Source organism: Dermacentor andersoni, chromosome 7, assembly GCF_023375885.2.
Source record: "Dermacentor andersoni chromosome 7, qqDerAnde1_hic_scaffold, whole genome shotgun sequence".
Classification (NCBI taxonomy): domain Eukaryota; kingdom Metazoa; phylum Arthropoda; class Arachnida; order Ixodida; family Ixodidae; genus Dermacentor; species Dermacentor andersoni.
The window spans coordinates 171163548-171184138 of NC_092820.1; the positions used below are offsets into that span (position 1 = coordinate 171163548).

Consider the following 20591-nt stretch of genomic DNA (forward strand, 5'->3'; position numbering starts at 1 on the left):
CACGGGTGTTTTCGCCCCCATTGAAAGACGGCTGCCATGACTGGGATTCGATACCGCGACCTCGTGCTTAGCAGCCTAACATCACAGCCACTAAGCAACCACGGCGGGTAGCGGAACCCATGTATACGTATGTATGGTATGCCGGTTCTGCGAGCGCTTTAACCAATATTTAGAAATCACCTGCAGCAGATAGAACATTTCTAATCCTTGAGATGGGTTGCTCAAACAGGCGGACATTACTTTGAACAAGGAATATAAATGCATATTCAACGAATTAAGAAAAATTACTAATACATTTTTTTATTAATTACTTGATGGCACATACTCCAGTTTACGAATTGTAGCCGGTACCTTTCAGGATATTTTCAGGATGACACCAGTTTCGAGATACGAATTCCCGAAGTAGGCGACAAAATACATGGGCGTCTCAGTTACTTTTGCGTTTCAATGCATAAAATGACACTATATCATAAAGAAGTGGAACAGTGCATTTTCACCTCAAGTTGGACTGCGCATATGTCGAAACCGGCGCCACCATTAGTATTCACTCCAAGGCTATAATTAGCAAATCGCAATGCGTACAAGTCTGAATGATAATTAACGGTTCTTCTCAATCAGTTGATCATGCTTTTCGATTTCTCGGGCGAGTAATGGCCGCCTCTTCGAGTGTACCAGCTCAGGGACTACAATTGTGCTACCTGCTGCCTCGGGCGATCTTTAAATAGTGCTCAAAGCCTCCATAGGAACACTTCGTATAGCCGCATTTGCCGTGTGCGGGAAATGGCGGGGCACTTGTGACACTAGTTGGCGAGCCTATGCGACAGTAATCGACTGGCGGGTTCGCGGCCGAGTGGCTCGCAGTGCACCGCACTTGGTTAGCGGGGCACATGCACGCGAGTTATAGCAAACACGCCCGCGACCCCGACTAAGCCTCGCCTGGTCGCACCGGCGCCGTACAGCCATTGAGGTGCCTTGTAGCCATGGCAACGTGGCTTTAGAGGGACACTGTAAGAGTGAAACTAAATTGACCCCTATCAGTAAATTGGCCACCCACGATACCAAAAACGCCACTCTTACCGTGTGAGAAGGCTCGCACGCAGCGCCAGAAAAGACACAAACACAACGGACCACGGGCGCCGCCGCCTTCCAGTTCCCCTATCAGTCAGCCATGACGTCAGGACTTTGAACGCGTCTGCTAAGGCTTGGTTATTATTCTAGCGGTAAAAATAGACACTACATTGTATTCTAAGTCGAGGACCGAGCTCGGCCAGTTTCGACGAATTTTACTGCGCCATACGGGCCCAAATACGAGAAAATACGCAGAAATCCGTGGCGTGCGGCTGACTCACAGTGGCTCTTCATTTCTGGCGCGAAATTCAAAAGGTGGAAATGCAGCTCAACAGATGCGGCTAGCTGGTATGCCATGACATAACTTCGTAGCGCGGAAACAAAGGACGAGACAGACGGGCGGATGTGGAGCATCCACCGCCAAGGTTTGTGATTATTATTATTATTTGTTTTGAGCACACATACACATATACGCAGTTAACAGGAAAGGGAAAGCGAGGAGCAGGCTGGCAACTGCCACCGGAAGGGGCACAACGCCTGCCTACTCTTCTGAAGGCAGGTGACAGCAACACAGAAATGGAAGATAGGAAGGAGGTGAGGAAAAAGGAAAGAGGAAAGGAAGAGCAACAGGACAAATCTAAAGACTAAAGTAGAACTCTGCCGCCGGAATTAAAGTGACGCCGCGTCGAACAGCCTCCACAATTATCAACCACATCCATGGCTAGTTCGCTATGCGGCTAATTGTGTTCACCACGATGAGACGCCAAGTACAGCTGCACGTAATCACCGTTTCACCGGTAGTCGGTTCACAATATACACCACAAGGTGTTTGAACCGGCCACCTCCCATCTTCGAAGGAAGATGCGAGTGGTGCCACGCTGACTAACACTCCCAGGGTTAGTTCTAGTAGTAAAACATAAATACCTAAAAAAGAAATGGAAGAACGGCGCCGCGGTAGCTCAATTGGTAAGAACGTCGCACGCTTAATGCGATGACGTGGGATCGTTCCCCATCTGCGACAAGTTGTTTTCTCATCCATTTCCACTTCCATTTTTTTTACCATTTCAATGATTGAATTAGTGAATACAAGTAATTTCCCGTATCTTGTCCTTATGATATAACTAGACCCTATGGTGATATAATACGGCTTTGCGTTTGCGCGCTCAGCGTCGGTCGTCCGCTCGACAAATTTGCGCGGTGTTTGTTTTTCAGAAATAGCAAAAAAGTACCGCACTGTACCTTTAGTTTGCCCACAACCGCTCTCGCGTCTATAGCAGTAACGCTTCCTTCCCTTCCCACGTCACCTGTTCTCTCTCCTGCGTCGGTAGGACGGCTGCTTTACCTGTTGTAAATTGCTGGTAACCTTCTCAGGTGCGGTGAGGTGATATTGGTTCCAATGCGGATTAAGCCACGGTAGGCGCGATAACAAACATACCGCCGCACGGTAACCCGCAACAACAGCGCGGCTCGCTTAATTTTCTGCCTAACACAGAGTCTGCCTGAAATATCGCGGTCTAACTAAAAACGCCACGTGCTCGCTCTTTACCCACTCGTAAGTGGAGAAACTGCGTCGCCTAAACAAAAAGAAAGTGCGAAATTCGGAGCCGCAAAGACCTCAAAAAGCGCTCCTACATACACAGGCGATATGGAGGATACTCGGTCGTGTACGTTTACAATCGCTTATCAGGCGGGAGGCACCAGAAAAAGACAAAAAGGAAGAAAAAAGGAAACGAAGTAAGATAGGCGAGTGGATATTACATAGAGGTCTGTAACAAAACATCACAGGGCACATTTCGTGAACGCCAAAGCAATAATGTAGATGAAAAAAGAAAAAGACAACGAAACGCTCTCGTTTCCTGTTGTTTCTTCTGATAAAGCCACGTCGTTCGAGCGAGGAGCAACAGGACAGCTTCTCTCTTCTCAACCGCTTCTCTCTCTCCCAACCCTTCTTCTAAGCTCTCATGAGAGGGAACGGAGGAGAAAACACGCTCCTTATCTCTTCTGTGCTCTCATTTTCTTTATCTTATTTTCCTTTCGATATACAGAGCGGTCGACGCACGCAACACGTATAGGGAACGTCCTGACAACGTAACGCTTGAGTAACGACGAAACCAGGAAACGCTCAAGCAGTCGAAACCTCAACGAAAAAAGATATGAGGAAGAAAGGAAAAGTCAGAACAAAAAGGAACTTAGAATTTAACACGGCCTCCAAACTCGCGCCGACGCCAGTTTCTTCGAAGATCGCTGCAGCTATAGTTGGCCTTAGGCAAACTATGTTAAAATTAAAAAAAATATATAAAGGAGAAAAGAAATGAGAAAATTTGCCAACGAAAGTGACAATGTGAGCGTAACAGACAAAAATAAGTGCTGTAAAAATGACAGAAGCTAAGGAATAACACTAATGCTAACGGCAGTAAGCGTCTTTCTGTGAGCAAACGCGTGATGATGCTATACGAAGAGAATGACGCGGGAAAAAAAGGATTAGCGAAAAATTCTCGGAGGAAAGTATGCGTCTAACGGTAGCCCTGAACGAATTCAGCACGACAAGGAATATCGTAGTGCGCACGAGTTGCTTAACACAAAGAGCGGGAAACCAGAAACATACGCGAAGGGGGACCGTAACCCTTCACTAAAGCATCCCGACACGAGGCTTTTCCCGCGGCGCAATCGAATAAGCGGCGAGCAGCGCAGGCGCCGATAAGACTGCGCTTGTAACGATTGTGAACAAACCGCAACAGCAGGCGCCTTTCGCCCACACTCGAGTACTTGTACCGTGCTGCGGGCGCCAGTCACCCCGAGTGTCAAGAAAACAACAAAGGAGAGGAGGAAGAAGAAGAAGATGACGGCCTCCATATCAGACTCGTCACAGTTCTCGTAATCGCCCGCCCTCACAGCATGCGGCCTCCGAGATCAGGCTGCTCGGAAGGCGATCTCGAAGGCTGTGTCTCAAGCAATAGACAAGCTGCATATTCATTAAACAAACATCCACAGCAGAGGCAACAACAGCAGACGACTACGTGCACGCTTTCTCATCGGCTTCGCCTGTTCCCCACTCGGGAAAACAAAAAGATGTTAGGAGCATTTGGTATCTGGCTATAATTAGTGCAATATAACTATTGTTAGGATCGGCCTGCAGGGGTACTGCTCTGCAAAGCTATTTCAGCACGCTGCACGTGCTTCGATCGACCCGCGTTGCTGGCGCCCTTCGGAGAACCAGCGAGGACGACAGCGCTAATCCACCATGCGCCTCGTTCGGAGAATCGGTGACGACAGCCGGGTCGTCATGGTCTCTCTGCAGCAAGAAGAGCTTTCCCTAACAAAAGGGGGCTTTGCGGTACGGATTCGTCACAGTCTGCTGACACTCTTGGCGACTACAGGAGAAAGGCAGCTCCGGAATTTAGAGGCGCAAGACAATGGGCAACCGGCAGCCGCGCTGCGGGGGTCAGCTCGGGGAACCGACGCGCCTTTCAAGACTCAAGATAATGGACAACCGGCGGGTCAACTTTGATGACTGGTCGAATGGTTCTCTCACCTAGGGAACTAGGGACCAATGGAGTGTTTATAAGCAGCTGTTGTCGGCTGCTAGAGTGTGGTCGTGCTCGTCGTCGTGCTCTGTGCTCGTCAATGTGCTCGTGAGCTGCGTGCTCGCCAGTGTGTTCGAAGCTTCGTGCTCGTATGTTGTATGCTTCGTCTTGCGGGCGCCATTTGGGAGCCACGCTAGAGTGTTCAATGTATCTCTTGACCAAATGTAAATACTGTAAATAAACCCTGTACACCTAGTTCCTCCCAAGTTCCTCTCTACGACCTTCAACCCTTACAAATGCTGCCAGCGGCGAGATCGTCCGACAACTCCTACAACTGTATACCAGCGGTGGGATCGTCCGACAAATCTTACACTATTAGAAGGACGGCGCAAGTCGACACACATACTGAGAAAAGGACCGATCCGATTTTTGCTTGTCCTTATAGGTGTACTTGTGTTAATTTGAGCTTCTTTTCTAATAGTAGAGGGATGTTTCATATCCGCCGACAACACTGTGAGCGGCGCTGGCTAACTCTCCCAGGGCTAGGTCCAGTACACGTGAACAAATACCAAGAAAAGTGTGCGGGCGTACAGCCATGCTGTAGCCCAATGGCACAGGGTATCGAATGCGTAATGCGGAGGGTGTCGGTACGGCTTCTACCAGCAACAAGTTGCGTCTTCGCCCACCTTCGTTGCCTTCTTACTGCAATTTATATAAATTTAATTAAAAGGCACAGGTACTTTCCCATGTGCTTTCCATGGCCTCACTTTCTGTTGCCTCTATGTGGTTGTAAAATTTGTAAGCATAACTATGTGGACTTGGCCACGTCTATTAATCCTGCTATCGAGGAAATTCAGGCTAGTACTCACGGAATACGACAATAACACCACCGTATCTTCGTGACGTCACTCTCTGAGGTGAAAGAAAAAATTGTCATCCACCCGAATTTAGCACGAATCTACAAGGGACACCGGTACGGATTTCTCGGAAAGAAAGCTTCACAGTCGAGGAAAAGTTCGTCCTGGTCCAGGGATTGGAACCCGCCACCAACGCCTTTCCGAGGCGGTCGCTCTACTATCTGAGCTAAGCAGGAGACTACAGTAGACCGCAGTGCCGGGCTAAACTAATGGACAACTCGAAACAATGGGACACTGAATATGGCAAATCAGTTCTGCAGAATAATGCAAGGTGGAATGTTCATGAAAGAAGAAATTGTCATCGACCGGAATGTGGCACGAAGCTATACAAAAGGAACTCAACGCGCCAGAAAAGCGCTGATCCCGGGTTCCAAAACCAGATCAGCAGGAAGTTTTCCTCAACTGCGGGGCTTTCCGAGAAATCTGTATCGGTTTCGGTTCTAGCTTCGTGCTACATTCTGGTGGATGACAATTTTTCCTCTCACGAGCCTTCCTTCAACTTGACTGATTGAGCAGAACTGATTTGCCTCACTCTCTGAAGCTTCCCTACAGCGCCATGCTTACATGGCCTACATAATTTTTTTTCTTTACCTTCAGCGACCCCACTTTCTCTCTCGCGTGCACAGCCCCGCCATTGTTTCCTTGCCGGCTCACTAACTCGCCGCGGGAGTAATTCACGGCCTCACCAAAACCGCGGGGAGCGGACAATAGACAGGAAGAAGCCAGTGGCCCCGCCGCCATGCCGAGTGGCGACGAAGGCCCAGTTTCCCGCTGCCGGCCGAGCCGGCGGCACTTCGTGATGCGCGCCGTATAGGTGCCGAGATTTATCGAGCCGCAGCGGATCCGGCGACGCCGTCGAATTGACGTTTAGTGAGGTTTATTATTGGCATTTCTTTCTTCAGAGAAACAGAGGCACGATGCTAAAGGCCTTGTGGCTCAGTGGCTATGGCGTTGAGCTGCCGAGCAGCGAGGTAAGGGTTCGATTCCCAACCGCGGCGGCCTCATTTCGATAGGAACGGAAGACAAAAGAAAAAAAATGAAAACGCGCGTGACCGCGCGTGACCGCGCTTTTGGTGCACGCACATTGAGAAGCCCGGGTTCGTCGGTATCGATTAGGAGCGCTCCCGTGCGGCGATCTTCACAACCAGTGCGTTGCTTTCATTTACTCAACAATTTGGCTTGATTTGGCGCAACCATAAAAGAGCTGTGGTTCGATGGGCTTAGTACCATCACTTTCTGGGGTTTTCTTTTCTTTTTTTTTTTTCGTGTTAGACATGGCGAAAGATCGCGAAGAGATTGCACGGTACGTGTGGACACATTGGGAAACCCAGGCACTATTTACATTGCACGGAATCACGGATGTGAAAGTTGCTGAGCTGTCGCCCGATACCTGAATCGCAATTTAAGCTCGCGTAAATGCAGCAATGGCGCCGCCAGAGGCAGCGGCCTATACACGGCGCCTTGTTCATCGGCGACGTCGACCATCATGAAGAAGAGAAAAGAAAGAAAGGCAGTGGCGTTCTCTTAACGAGCGCAGACGGAAGCCGATACAAGTGAGAACGTACACAAACGAGCATGCGGTGACCAAAAAATATAGCTGCACACGTAGAAGAACATCCACGTTCATACATACACACAGTGTATACGTGAGTCAGGGAAGGCTATAAACAAGAAAAAAGAATGTCGGCCGGCTAAGCCAGCTACTACGCGGACCGAGGAAAGAGAATAGGCGCTCCAGCCCTTACTAGCAGGTGCCGAAAACCTTGGAAAAAAAAATACTTAAGCGCGTGCTCCACGCTGAACCACGTACCCTGATCGCTGAACAGCGCCGTTATTGCAACACTGACACCGGACGAAGCGCCGGCTAATGCCCGCCGGGGACCGCTAATTCGCAGATATCCCGAGAGCCACCCGTATTGAAATACACGCAGAGCACCCGTGGTACCCTTGGGCGCCACCGGCTACAAAACGAGCTAACGAGGCCGCTGGAAAAGCGACGTATCTCTAAGGTTAATAATAGCTTCGCGTATCGTTGCGGGTGCCGGTGAAACACGACAGGGCCCCGAAAGGTTGCATGCTGTACGATTCTTAGCGTTCAATTTCCTAAGAAAATCATTAGAAGGAACTCTGACCCCAGTGTCTATTTGAGCTACAAGCACGGCAGTTCAGCCAGCATGGAAACGATGGTCGGTGCATGGATTTACCTAATCTCAGACCTTCTGGCTTCGAACGGATTTGTACGACTTCCGAAACTGATCATTTCAACAAAACATTGCCTTATAAACGCAACTCTTTGCAGTTTTTATGCGTCTGCGCAGAGCCTTCTTGCATCCGTTTAGAAAACTAAGAATAATCCGAAACTTAGGCCAATAAAGGCAGGTGAGGCGCAGTAGAGGAAGTAACAAGAACGCCTGAAGCCACATGTGCTAACTAACGTTCCCATTGTAGCTGAAGGGTAGCCGAAGCGCCAGAGTTCCCGCTAGTAATTCTAGCAGTAATACAATTCTGAGAGCCACGTATCGTGTTTCCTTCGGAGCTTCGACCTACTCTCGCACGCATGGTAATTGTTCGGTTTCATGAAACTTTTCCTGTAAGCCGCTGGTTTCCGCAAGATAAACGCGTCATATTAAATGTCCCTGTTCTTCGAGTTATCGGTTAATTGTGCCTCACTCTGCGATCTGCTAGTCTCCTGGTTAGCTCAGATAAGTGAAACGGTCACGGAAAGGCGCTTGTCCTGGATTCGATCTTCACACAATTCTTTCTTCAAATAGATTTTTTTCTTTTTTCTAAGAAATCGTTATTGTAGCTTGGTGTATTTTCGGGTGGAATAATGTTTTCCCTTTCACGATTATGTGCGCATGCAAAAGCATTGCAGGTATACCGAAACAAGCCTCTGCTTTGGTTCAACTGGTTATAAGTTAGTGAAGCTTCATTAGGGACGCTAAGCGCGCTTGGGCACGGTCATCTCTAAATAGCTCTAGCATACCTTCACCAGTTCTGAGTCAGCGCTCATTAGGTACCCACTCACCTCCAGGGATATATACGCCGTCAAATACAGCGTCACTCCAACGTCAGACAACGCTACTCGTTTGACGCGGCCGCGAGCGTCAAAGTCTTGACGTCAACGCCAGGAACCGAATCCAAAACGAATGTCTCAAGCGGCCAACCCTGGCCGCGCGAGTAAGCCCGGGTGCCAAACCGGGTCGAGCACGGTGTGGGCAAGAAGCCGTTTCCACGTGACACGGACCTTTGTTGCAACCCATTCTTGAGCGCCGACAAACGCAGACACGCTGACAAATGGCGAGCGAGACATGGCGAGCCATCCCCTCTCCTGCCCCCCCCCCCCCGCTCGCGTTTACCGAAGCACGCAGTTTCCCAACATCACCACCGGGCCACCTTTCACGAGAAACGAGGACAGAACGTCTTCCTCTCCTCCCTCAAGGAGCGCAGTTCTACACCGACAAAGTTATGTGCAGTACGGTGCCGAAAAAAGAAAGAAAACGGGAAGATACATTTTCGTTGACGTTATACACGCAACCTCCTATGACAATTAAGAGCCAGATATCAGCAGAGGGACCTGCAAAGGCATAGACAACGCACTTTATTTCCCGTTCGGCAAAAGTTTCTGGCGTACTACGGGTGGTGAAAAGCACTGAGTTTCCTGCTTAAATTCGCGATCTCTCGCCAAAAGCGGTAACGCATGAATTCGTCCAGGCTTTGCTTTAACGGCTTCAGGCGTCATTTTGATATTATTTGTTACGCTTTACCTATCTACATATCCAAGCAATCATTTGTCTAAACGCACGCAGCCAGTAGGTATCTGCGCACACGCATGACGATTGCTAACTTTCACACTGATAATGCAATATTTTGTTGAAGATGAAAAGTTTGCATAATGGCAAAGTCGTCTGAAACCGGAAAAGTTTTGGCAAATCCAGCACCGCACCGCCATACCTGCAGCGCCATACCTGCAGCGACCGTATGCACTATAGCCCAAGTTCCTTATAGTAATTTTTGTAGGCAGCTCCAAGGACAGAACATTTCATGGTCCCTTATACTGATCCAATTTGCCGATATTCACGCAGTGTGAAAGTGCAAAGGCTGATCATCCTGACCGGCGTTCCTTATCCTCTGTCAAGTGCAGGTATTCACGCAGACATCAATCGTGAAGAAGCCCTCCTCCCCTCCCCCTTCGTGACCATAAATCAGCAAGAGCTGCCTCCTGGTCGCTGCTGAGAGGACGTAAACAACGACTCGCGTAGCACGACTTATTTTCAGCAGCGGCCTATTTCGGGTCAGTACTGCACGCAACTAGCGAGGTCGGGCCGGGGTGGGGTCATCCCTTTCCCTACGCAGCCGCGGCGCCGCTCTGTCTGTCTCATTTAGCGACACCACGGCCGAGAGGCCGATCCGCGAAAGTGCGTGCTACGTCCGATTCACGCGGGAAAAACGAAGGGCAAGTCTACCGCGACTCACAGCACGCCCATCCAACTGCCAGTTCCACAACAAGCGTTGAAAGAGAAAAAAGGCACGAAACGTGTGACAAAGCGCACCGGTCACAGGTCCTCGGAGAAAACGAGTGTGCCAGAGAAGCTCGGCAGACTGGCTCGGTGTTCAAAACAGAGGCGCAGAATCGGGACACGAAGTTCGAGATGGGCTCTAAAGCGGGAATCCTGGGGCAAGGAGAAAGGAGATGTGCCGTGGGGGCGTTTACTTTCACCCCAAGAAAAGTGGGCCAGGTCAGATAGTCCGGCTGCAATATACCTGCGGGGTTCTTACGTACCCTTCTGCGCAAAATTAGCTTAACCCTGCCCTTCGGTACTGACATACATTTTCGCGTCAATCAGATGCCGTTATTTCTGACTGAGGGTGTTCTTCAGGCATATCAGTACGCCAAAAAATTGGAGTAAGGATAACTTTCCCGCCAAGTGACCCCCAGTGGACTTTGGCAAATTCTGGGAGGATCTGGTACTTTTGCTCATGAAAGTACGTTAGCGGTTGGAGGGATGACAGGGCGTTCACGGTTACATTACAACAAAAGCGCGCGCGGTCGGCTTCTCAGGCTGCGATTCCCTTATCGGGCTCATGAAGAGCCAGTTCATATAATGGGTTAGGCAGAGTCAACGGGCTTGTAAGGAACTGCTTCAGCCGACCCGGCCCGATAAGCAATTGGCGCTTGTAAACGACGTGTCGGGTTCGGTCGGCATGTATGCAGTCAGCAATGAGCAAGGAACAGGACGCTCCGCTCGCAAAGTCTAGCATGTCGCGTCGACAGGGTGAGGCACCGCTGCAATTTCGTCCTGGCAGAAATGATCCCACTAAAACGTTGTCCATTCCGTGGGACTGGTTCAGTCCGAATTCCGGTTCGACCCAGTAAAATCCGCTCCATTACACAAACAAAACCAAAGTAGACTTGGCTGTAGCTCGTGGCGCATATACAGTCAACGCACAACCCAAATTAGGGGCAAGACTTATCTGACTATCGGTGAATACTAATTCCTCAATATAACAGCCGCAAGAAAATACGGGGAAGTTAAACTCTGTAACAACGTCTACGAAGCGATAAGCTATGAACAGACGTTTATCAGAAAATAAGAATAATAATAACAAAATGTCCGAGGTAGGTCAGTAAACGGTTACGACCCCCAAACTAATGTGCCACGTATTTAGTTAAGGAGTGTACGTTGACGTGTCTCAGAACTAAGAGCCATTCCTTTCTTCAGAACGTTGTCGCCGAAAGCTACTACAGGTAGTACCGGCCGCCACATAAGGCACCCAACATGTCATTTAATTGATGTAATTAAAAGATGACGTACTCAGTCATCAATTCAAATGGCAGAGTTCGCGTGGCCCGAATATTTATCACGCAGGCAAGCTTCTCCGCAGCATAATCGCCGGGGCCCGCCGCGTCAACATTAGAGAAAGCGGCCGGGCGAAGGAAGTGGGTCGCGTGGCGCCATCTGAGGGCGGGGAGCAGCGGCTGCATCGTGGTCCTGACGGCTGAAATACATTTGCCTCTCGCCGCCGGTTCTTTCGTAGCCCGCATACGCTGCATGCGGCTACATGTCAATGGATAAAAGAAAGAAAGAGAAGAAAGAAGGAAAAGAAAAAAAAGAATGTCGAACGGACAAGGATGAGATAGATGACAAGAAAGGGTCGTCCGATGTGAAACATGCTTCGCTCGCGAGTGCAGCAAGTGCGGTACAGGATGCGGAAAGAGAGAAGGGGAGGAGAGGAAAGTGGGAAGAGCTTGTTTTCCTCGAGTTACAAGCACCTCGTCGCGTTATTTTTTGTGACTGTCTTCTTTTTGGCGAAGATTGAACTCGCACGCGCGTGCGCGTTCATGTATAGGCGTAGTGGGTTAGTGTCCCGACCTGTAGCGCATCGACGCGACCGGCGAAAACATCGGCAGTTCGATGACGTCGCGCACGCCCGCCCGCTCACTCGCTCGCCGCGAGAGCGCAAGTTTCGCAACAGTTTTGAAGAAATACGCCCGCTAACGCGTGACGAACTGTGCGTGCATGTATTACGCCAGGGGATTGCGCAGTAGGGAAGACCCGACCTAGTGCAACGAACGACTCTGCTTACGAGCGCACAGAGTGAACGGTGGTCCAACGCAAAGTTTAGCTTCCCCCGAATACGGCCACAGGGAGATCAATCTATTTACAGAAAGTCAGAGAGGTCGGAATGGCCACAGCGCTCGTAATTAATAACAGGCACTTTCGTGGCATCGTTGCATTTTCGTTCGAACCTTTTTTTGCAAATGTTATGCCAAACTAAGCTACAGGAAACTAGTCTTCACAATTGCGTATTACGTTCAAAAGAGTACGGTAGGCCACTCCTGTCTGCCGAAGGAATACACGATGGAAGGAAGGGAGCAAGAGAGGGGAGGGGGATTACCTTACAGTTTGAGCAATGCTTCCTTCAAAGGTGGCGCTGTCACCGCATCAACGTAAACAGCGGTCGTGATTTCACAAAGCGACCTTCTAGCAGAACGAATAACAGACAGCATCAACACGACACCGAAGCCAGGTTGCACAACACTGAACAGTTAAATTAGCCTTCAAATTAGCCTTCAATTAGCCTTCAATTACACAATTGGCCTACTCCATCGCGCTCAGTGATCTAGAGGTTCGCCGACTTCATGGAAATTACCGGCGGCAAAATACGATGGCACCGTGGTCACCTAATAGACCTTGGAGTACCCAGATTTATATCTTACGTTCTATATATTTTAGTGAGCCTCATTGTGAACCTCAATACAGCCTCAATTACAACCATTGTCTCTAAACAAACGAGAAATCCGCCGATTTTCCAACTCCCAGAGACAGGGTGCTGGCCAGAGACGATGACAACGTCACTGCATTTGCATAAGTCCCTACGACGCGCATCGTCCCGTTCTACACGGACAGCGCACGCACGCGCACAAAGCCCACAACGCATCATATGCACGTCCGGCAGGCAAACAAACGGCTCCCCTTTCCCGCGCCTTTTATAACTCCCTCGCTCCTTCGGCCTCCCACAAGCAAGCGCACAGTCCCTGGCGCGGCCGCAACCCTCGCGAGGGCGAGGGGCGCGTTAAACAAAGCCGACGTGATAGACGGCGCGGCGGCGACGCGGCGCCCTAGACTATTTAACCTCCTCCCCCGCCACGCGGCCGCTCCTCCTCTCCGTCCAGCGTGGAGCGGATAGAGCGAAAGGCGTCGTTGTTTACGCCGAGGATGACCCGCAGTCGGCCGCTGCAGCCCCGCCTTCGGCTAGCTGCTCCGGTGCTAACTGCGCACACTTGTCATTGCGCAGCCAGCAGGCACGTGCTAACTACCCATGCACGGGGAAATAATGCGGCACGATAAGGACGACGAAAAGTCGAGCTATTCGGTCTTGCATAACTGCGTTTGCGGAAAAGAAGGCGGGCAAGGGAAGACATCTGGTAGCCCACGTTTATGCTGCGTGCGAGGAAGTAGACGGCCCATTCCAGGCAGGAACGGTAACACTTGATGTACCTTTCGGGAAAAGAACGCCAGCCGTTGTATAACTGAGCCGTATAATGTGCTACACGTAGCCGATCTTGAATTCGTGAGCATCCTCCATTATGTGCATGTGTCACTGTGCAGCCTTATTATATATTTTGTGCGCATGCGCGACACGACGTGTATATCTACAGACCCTTCCGGCTAATAATTCCGGCGCTTGTTCATGTCCGTCTTCTACGTCGCGCCGGCTAAATACCATGGCACCTAAGCACCAAATCGTCCAACAAGCTTTGGTAATATTAGGTAGTAGCTCTTGTATTTGGCTCCTCTGAAGTGTAAGTCTAGGTGGTTTCTTCACCGTGAAGTCCGCTCAACAGTACGATAGTTCAAAGGTACAGAATTTGTGCAACAACTAGCATCTGCAGCTTCATCTTTAATATATTCGCAACATGCCGAATCCTTCGGTGTGTGTGGGTGCGCAGGCATTCGCCGGAAGTTAACATCTAGCTACTACGGGAACACCTAACGGCTTGTACGTCGGTTCTTTTCAATCACTCATGCGAGGACCGCAACGTGCCCTAGGGCGCCTACATGTCTGTGGAATGTACAAACTAACCTAATGAACACTGAACACCCTACTGGGGCACGTGATGCCGTTTTCCTGCCGACATGGAACTCTGCTGTTGAACCGAATGACTGTTTGATACACGGTCGAAACTCAACCTTGCTGAAACAGGCTATGCAAATTTTGCTGACGAAACAGACAACCTTCGATCAAGCAGCAGATACCTATTATGTTTTCGGTTAGGCCGGCATCCAATAACCCAAATCACAACGAACTCCACAGGTCGACCAGAGAGAAGCACGTGAAATCAGCGGAAGGCCAAATGTGAAACCCACCTTGGCCTCAACGAAGGAAAACGACGACAGCGCTGAAATAGAGTCAATGGACAGGAAGATGTTTTCCCGTTGATTCTGATGCCATTTGTATGACAGCATTAGGAAAAGATGTGTGCTTTGAAACGAGCATACGCTACACAGCACCGACTCGCAAATGGCAACCCTTGTCGAATGAACCAATCTGATGCCATTTCGAACTAAGCGGAACTCGTTAAAGCCCCCAGATGAGCGAGAAAGAAAATCATAAAGGAGGACAGGGAGAAGGGCGGTGACCATGAAAAAAGAAGAGTCCAAGTTATTATTTATGTTTTTACGACGTTCAAGAGGTCTATCCCGTCGCACCGACCGAGGATGACAATCTCTCCTGCACGAAAGACCACTGATTCAGGCGACGCACGTCGACTAGAAAATGGGGGTCACGACAGTTTCCGTATCGCATTACCTGTCGCCTTTCGCGCACACTAAGAAACAAGACGAGACCGGTAGAACGAAACAACGAATGTTGGGTAAAGGAAATGGGAGGGTAAAGCCTATACCAAGGAAGAAAAAAAAAGAAAGAACAGGAGCCTGCTAGAGGCGGAAGCAGCGGCGCGGTCAGTACAAGCACTACGCATCTAACGCACGGAGTCGATAAATGCCGAATCCACCGAGCTCGATACATCGACCCCCGCGAGAAAACAAAAGGCGGCTCCTTACGAGAACGCACAGGCGAGAGCGTGGGTGAGCATCCCGCACGACACAAGACAAAACAACGAGGGGGCTGCAGTTTCAATAAGGGACATGGCTGTGTGCGCAATACCGCAGAAGGCGGCCGCTTGGAAGGCCGCGAACTCAGTCCACCCTGCCACTGTTCTCTCGTTGATAAGCGCGAGTGTGTGTGCGTATATGTTTCGCATTCGAATGGATCGGCTTGGCCGCGGCGCACGCGACAAAGAAGCGGCCCTCATTGAGCGCGCATGCGCGCGCACGCACGCAGGCGTAAAGGCGCGCTTGCTTCCCACACAAAGGAAGACGACCGACGCATAAGAATCTACCTTTTCTCCCCTTGTTCTTTCTGTTTTTCCCCTTTCTTTCTTTTGAGTGGCTCGGCTAGGCAATAGACGCCAAGGTATCCATACCTCTCACACCCACTCTCACGGCGACTGCCTGAAACGGGGCAGTTCGAAACGAGTGATATCTCAGGAAAGAGAGAGAGATAGCCGTACCGGGCTTCTTCCGTCCAAGCGAGCACATAAACACGCAACGAGCTGGTCACGTTCCGGTTTTACGGGGCTAGGCAAGAGGAGGGAAGGGGGGCATGACGGCCGGAGAGGAAACACTACACATCACGCAAAACTAGAGGTCCAGCTAAGGAGAGGTCAAAACGCAGCCGAACGAAGCGAAAACAAAAAGATAGGGACAGCACACGGCCTCGATAAGGGAAGGAACCTCTTAAAAGAGAGAGGAGGAGGCAGCACAGAATCGGCCTTTCTTCCGCGCGACCGGTACGCAGCGTCAACCGCATATTTTTTCCGGCACCACAACAACGCGTCGGGCGAACCGAAAATCGGCAGCGCACGCACGCTTGCACGTCGAGTAGTCGCCAGGCGGAGAGAGGCCACCGCCCACCGAGATGAGGAAGGGGAGGGAGGGGGGGCGTTGTTATTTCCCGGGAAAAACGGCCCGGGCCCGAAACCTGTTTTTCCCTCGGGCCGAGGGTGGCGCCAACAAACGGGTAAGACGTAGAACAAAGAAATGACAGGCGCACCACAGTAGACGCAGCAAAAAGCACGCGACCGACCCTTCACCGTTCTTCCGCTTCTTTTCGAGCCCGTCTACCTCAAATAGGTGCTATAGAATAACAGAGCTTTAGTATAGCGTATATACGCAATACCCATGCGGACACTATAAGACAGCTGGATCAAACTGAGCGTGCGCAAAACGCTACGAAGAGCATTGGTGTTTACACAGCGAGACGGTAGCTTATGGGCGTAGCGTTGCGAGTTATGCGTATAGCATAGCCAGTGTAACAGCATGGCGGCTGCACCGCATCCCAATGCGGCCTTTGCATTTCCTTCTCGTCGCGACAGCAAGAAATAAATCGTAGAATTGGATATCACTTATTCTTATGCTACATTAAGTTACAAGGTACTACAGTTGTTTTGTGATTATTACTGGTATCAGATGTCTGTTTTGACGCTGCCAGACCTAACCAAAATAATCTTTCGTTTCACAAAAGGCAGTTCGATTTCTGTCTAGCAGATAACGCCACAGAATGTAGCGTAGGCGCTGCCGAACGCTCAACTTGTACTAAATGTCTCCTCGAGGACATAGGCATAGCGGCCAGGTGGCCGTTTGGCGTGAGCCCACGTCAATGGCTTTAACGTTATATTAAGGCTGTCTAACATCGAGAACAAGCCAAACATTCTTCACAGAACTGCGAGCACTCACCGTTGCTGGGAGAAACCCTACATAAGAGCTGAACAGTGACGAAGGATTTGTGATTTACCGGACAGTAGCCGAAGCTACAAAGGAAACCCGAACGAGTTTCTTAGAAAGAAAGCTTCGAATTTAAAAAAAAGAAGATTACTCATGCTCAAGAGATCGAACAGTGGAGCCTTTCCGAGGCGGTCGCTATGCCGTCTGAGCAAACCAGGAGGCTAGCGGATCGCAGAGCGACGACGAAATAACAACTCGAAGCGCAGAGATACAGAATATTACTCATCAGTTCTGCGGAAGCCGTCAAGGCGGAGAAAAAAAAACATGAAATAAATGTTCGTCATCCGGCCGACCGTAGCCCAAGACGCGGTCGTCCGTGCTAGAAAGGAAATCTAAACAGTACCATGCGTGACTTCGGCAAAGTGCTGTAGTATGAACTGAGTTTAAGCACAAGACAGCACGTAGCCGAAATCACCTGTTCATCGACGTTTTCTGATAAGCTTAATAACACTGTTCACTGAACACATGTGGCCACTAATTATAACAAACATTTGTAAACACCACCCCTTTTGTAATACCCCCAGTGAGGGGTCTTTAAGGAAATAAAAGTGGAGTAGGACCACATAAGAGGACGAAGACACAGCGTTACGTGCTCTCTTGCGCTTTACCTCAAGTCACCAAGAGACCAACTAGCCCACCAGTCTGTTCTTTTGTGCTGTAGTCTCTCATCCCGTTTACGCAAACCATTTAGGCGACTTGTAGGGGCACATATAAAAGAACGGCGCAAGCTTCACTGTCCTTTTCTTAAGACAAAACCGATATTTAAAAGAATTCTGGGGTTTTACGTGCCAGCACCATGATCTGATTATGAGGCGCGCCGTAGTGAGGGACGCCGGATTAATTTCGACCACCTGGGATTCTTTAACGTGCACCCAATGCACACTACACGGGCGTCCTTGCATTTGGGCCCCATCGAAATGCGGCCACTGCAGCCGTGATTCGATACTGCGACTGCACGCTTAAATGCCAAAGCCAATAAAGCAACCACGGCAGGTGAGAACCGACATGTCTAGCGCATTGAAACAGGACGCACAAATGCTGTACAAATGACGCACAAATGTAAGAAAAACTGTTCTGAAATCTGCAATGCTACATGAAAGTAAAAAATAATATAATTAATGTCAAAAAAAAAAACTATTAGGCCGCAGGCTCTTGCCACGCGGAGATCCGGATGAGATCTGCGGCAGTTTGACTTTCTGCATCTGCGTTTTTTTTTTTCCAAGTCACGCACTCTTTACGAACTGGCACACAGCCCGAACTGCGTTTTTATTACAGTAAAAAGCGAACAAAAATGAAAAAAAGGTTGCTTGAAAATATTAGAACTTTGTCAAGGTTCTAAAGGGTGGTCCGAAGTGCAAGCCTCCATTCTCTCTCTGGATCTAGCGAAGGTTACCCGGAACGATAAATGCAAAAGTGAAGAAAAGAAAAAGAAAGAAAGGTTCACACGTGCCTACAATAAGCAACGACATCGGGCCTGAAATCCACCATTTCTTGGAAATCTAAAAAGTGCTTATTTCCGCAAACATAGACCGAGGAAGTTCCTTCTCTTACGCGCACAAGGTAAATTCGGAACAAAAAATAAAAAGAAAACCTTTTTAAAGACAAATAGAAAGAAAGAAGGAAGCGCAGAAATACTCGAGCAAAGCACACACAAGAAAAAGATAACGCAGCCGTAATAGCATTGCTAACCAAACAGGCCACGGAAGAAGAGACAAAGAAGCAGCAGAAGCAACAGCACAGCTCTCTAAAGCACGCAAGACGCAAATCCAGGAAGAGCCGTGGGGAAAGAATGAAAGCTTAAAAAAAAATGAAAAAGAAGCGCGTGCGCACGCGCTACGCAGAAAACGAGCGCAGGAGGCTGGCAGGCAGCCGGGTTGTGAGACAGACGACGTGAACTGAAAGCGCTGCTCGCGAACGTAGTAACTCGCTACACCCTTGCCCCCACACCCCCAACTCACCCTCCCACCCCCCTCATATCTTCCCGACAGCGCTGCCACCACCCTCAGCAACCTCGAAGCCACCCTCGCCAGCACTCAACCCGCCCTCCCCGTATGCCAACAGCAAGGCTGTTGCACTTGGCACCGGGCCAGCGACGCGCGCTCGCGCACACGCACCAGAGCAACGAGCAGCAGAAGCCACGGTCTCTCACAGGGCAGCAAGCAAGCAAGCAGCAGGCGAGCTGCACGCGTTACGTTTCGCCTCACAGCAAAAGTCACTCCCCCCCAGCCCGCTTCACCCTCCTTCGCCATCGCACTCGGTGGCTCGCACGAGAAAACATGGGCAAGACTAAATACACAGAAAAAAGTGGAGGGAGGGGGACAACCGAAGACCAGCAGGATAGCTCTCCAACGCGTCGCTTTTCCATCCACCACCGCCACCACGTGTTATTTACAAGCGGGCTTGAGCCATCTGAAGCTCCCGGCAAAGGGAAGACAAGGGTGAAGGCTACCGCCGACGAAAACGGAGCGCGGTGCCTGCGGGACACAACATGCGTGATGCGGATGAAACACCAAGGAAGCGGCGCTCGCGATTGCCCAAACACCGACCGGGGAAAGAGCGGACCGTCTGTCTCTCTCTGGAGCTGCCGCCGCGACCGACAGATGCACGTACCCGCTGAAAACTTGCCTCTGCCATAACCTCCCTGTTTCATCCCAACCTCGAGGGCGCCTCGTCCGGCTTTTCCAAGCGCCGTTTCGCCTTCCCGTTCGTCGGGTCTGTGTCGCACACATCGAGCAAAATGAACTGCGCGTCCCGCCGCAGCGTTCTCTGCCAGCTACTGCTGGGTGTTGCGCGTGCTTCTACCTCCGCCCGTTGCAACATAGCCCCACTTCATTTCGTCTTATTTTTTTTGCACACATGCGTGTTGCGGCCACGGCGCACAAGAACACGCGTTCTCGGATTCCTGGGGCAGAGAAAGCGACGGGTGCTTGCAGCTAGCTCGCGTAGTCGCAGGTTGCACGTTGCAACTGCCGTCACTCTGCGTCGCGGGTCGAAATGCGCCGCATTGACCCGTGCACAGGACCAGGTGTCACGTGGCTGCCTGAGCGAACGTCTCAGCGTACTACAAGCATACAGCGTAGGATCAGCGATATACGATGCTTGTCAAGAGAAGGATGGTTACGAGTGATGTATGCGCAGAGAAGTCTAAATACATTAGAGCATTCTAAATAAAAAGCGGCAGAAATAGCGGTGTTCTGATCGAACTACGTACTCTGTGAATGCGCCAGCATCGCTTTCGTACTTAAAGCACCGCAGCTACCCCTCCCGTTCTATACCACCGTTCTGCTTGCTATAGCCGCCGACTTTTGCGACGGTGCAGAAGACCGGCGACTGCCTACTGACGCCGTGCGGCGACTTCAAATATCGATCGCCGAATAAACATTAGCTGCGGGCGCGACATTCCATTTAGACAGAGTGAAGGGCTACGCCGCCGACTTCGACGTCGTGGCTACGAGAAGGGAAGGAAAATGACTCACCGAGGAAGCGAGCGACGCGACAGCTACCGACGAGAAATGGGGGGAGGGAGGACAGATAGTGTGAAAAGAAACGTAAACTGGTGGCAGCACGTTTGCAACGTCGGTCGCGGAAAGATGATGAAAAGCAGATATATAACGAAAGAAGAGGCAACGCGCGGGCACATAGGTCGAGCGTACGCGAGGCAATATGAAGCTAGAAAAATAAAGCAAGGCAATATAAAACCGGGCAGGACTGCGTATGGGCACGAGTAGGGG

The 20591-nt window shown here is 50.4% G+C and overlaps 1 protein-coding gene across 6 annotated transcripts in view; it reads right to left on the reverse strand.

Annotated features, from left to right (window-relative positions):
* Reph (Regulator of eph expression) overlaps nucleotides 1-20591 on the reverse strand; it is a 149391-nt gene that overhangs the window by 105346 nt on the left and 23454 nt on the right. The gene's annotated exons all lie outside the window — the stretch shown is intronic.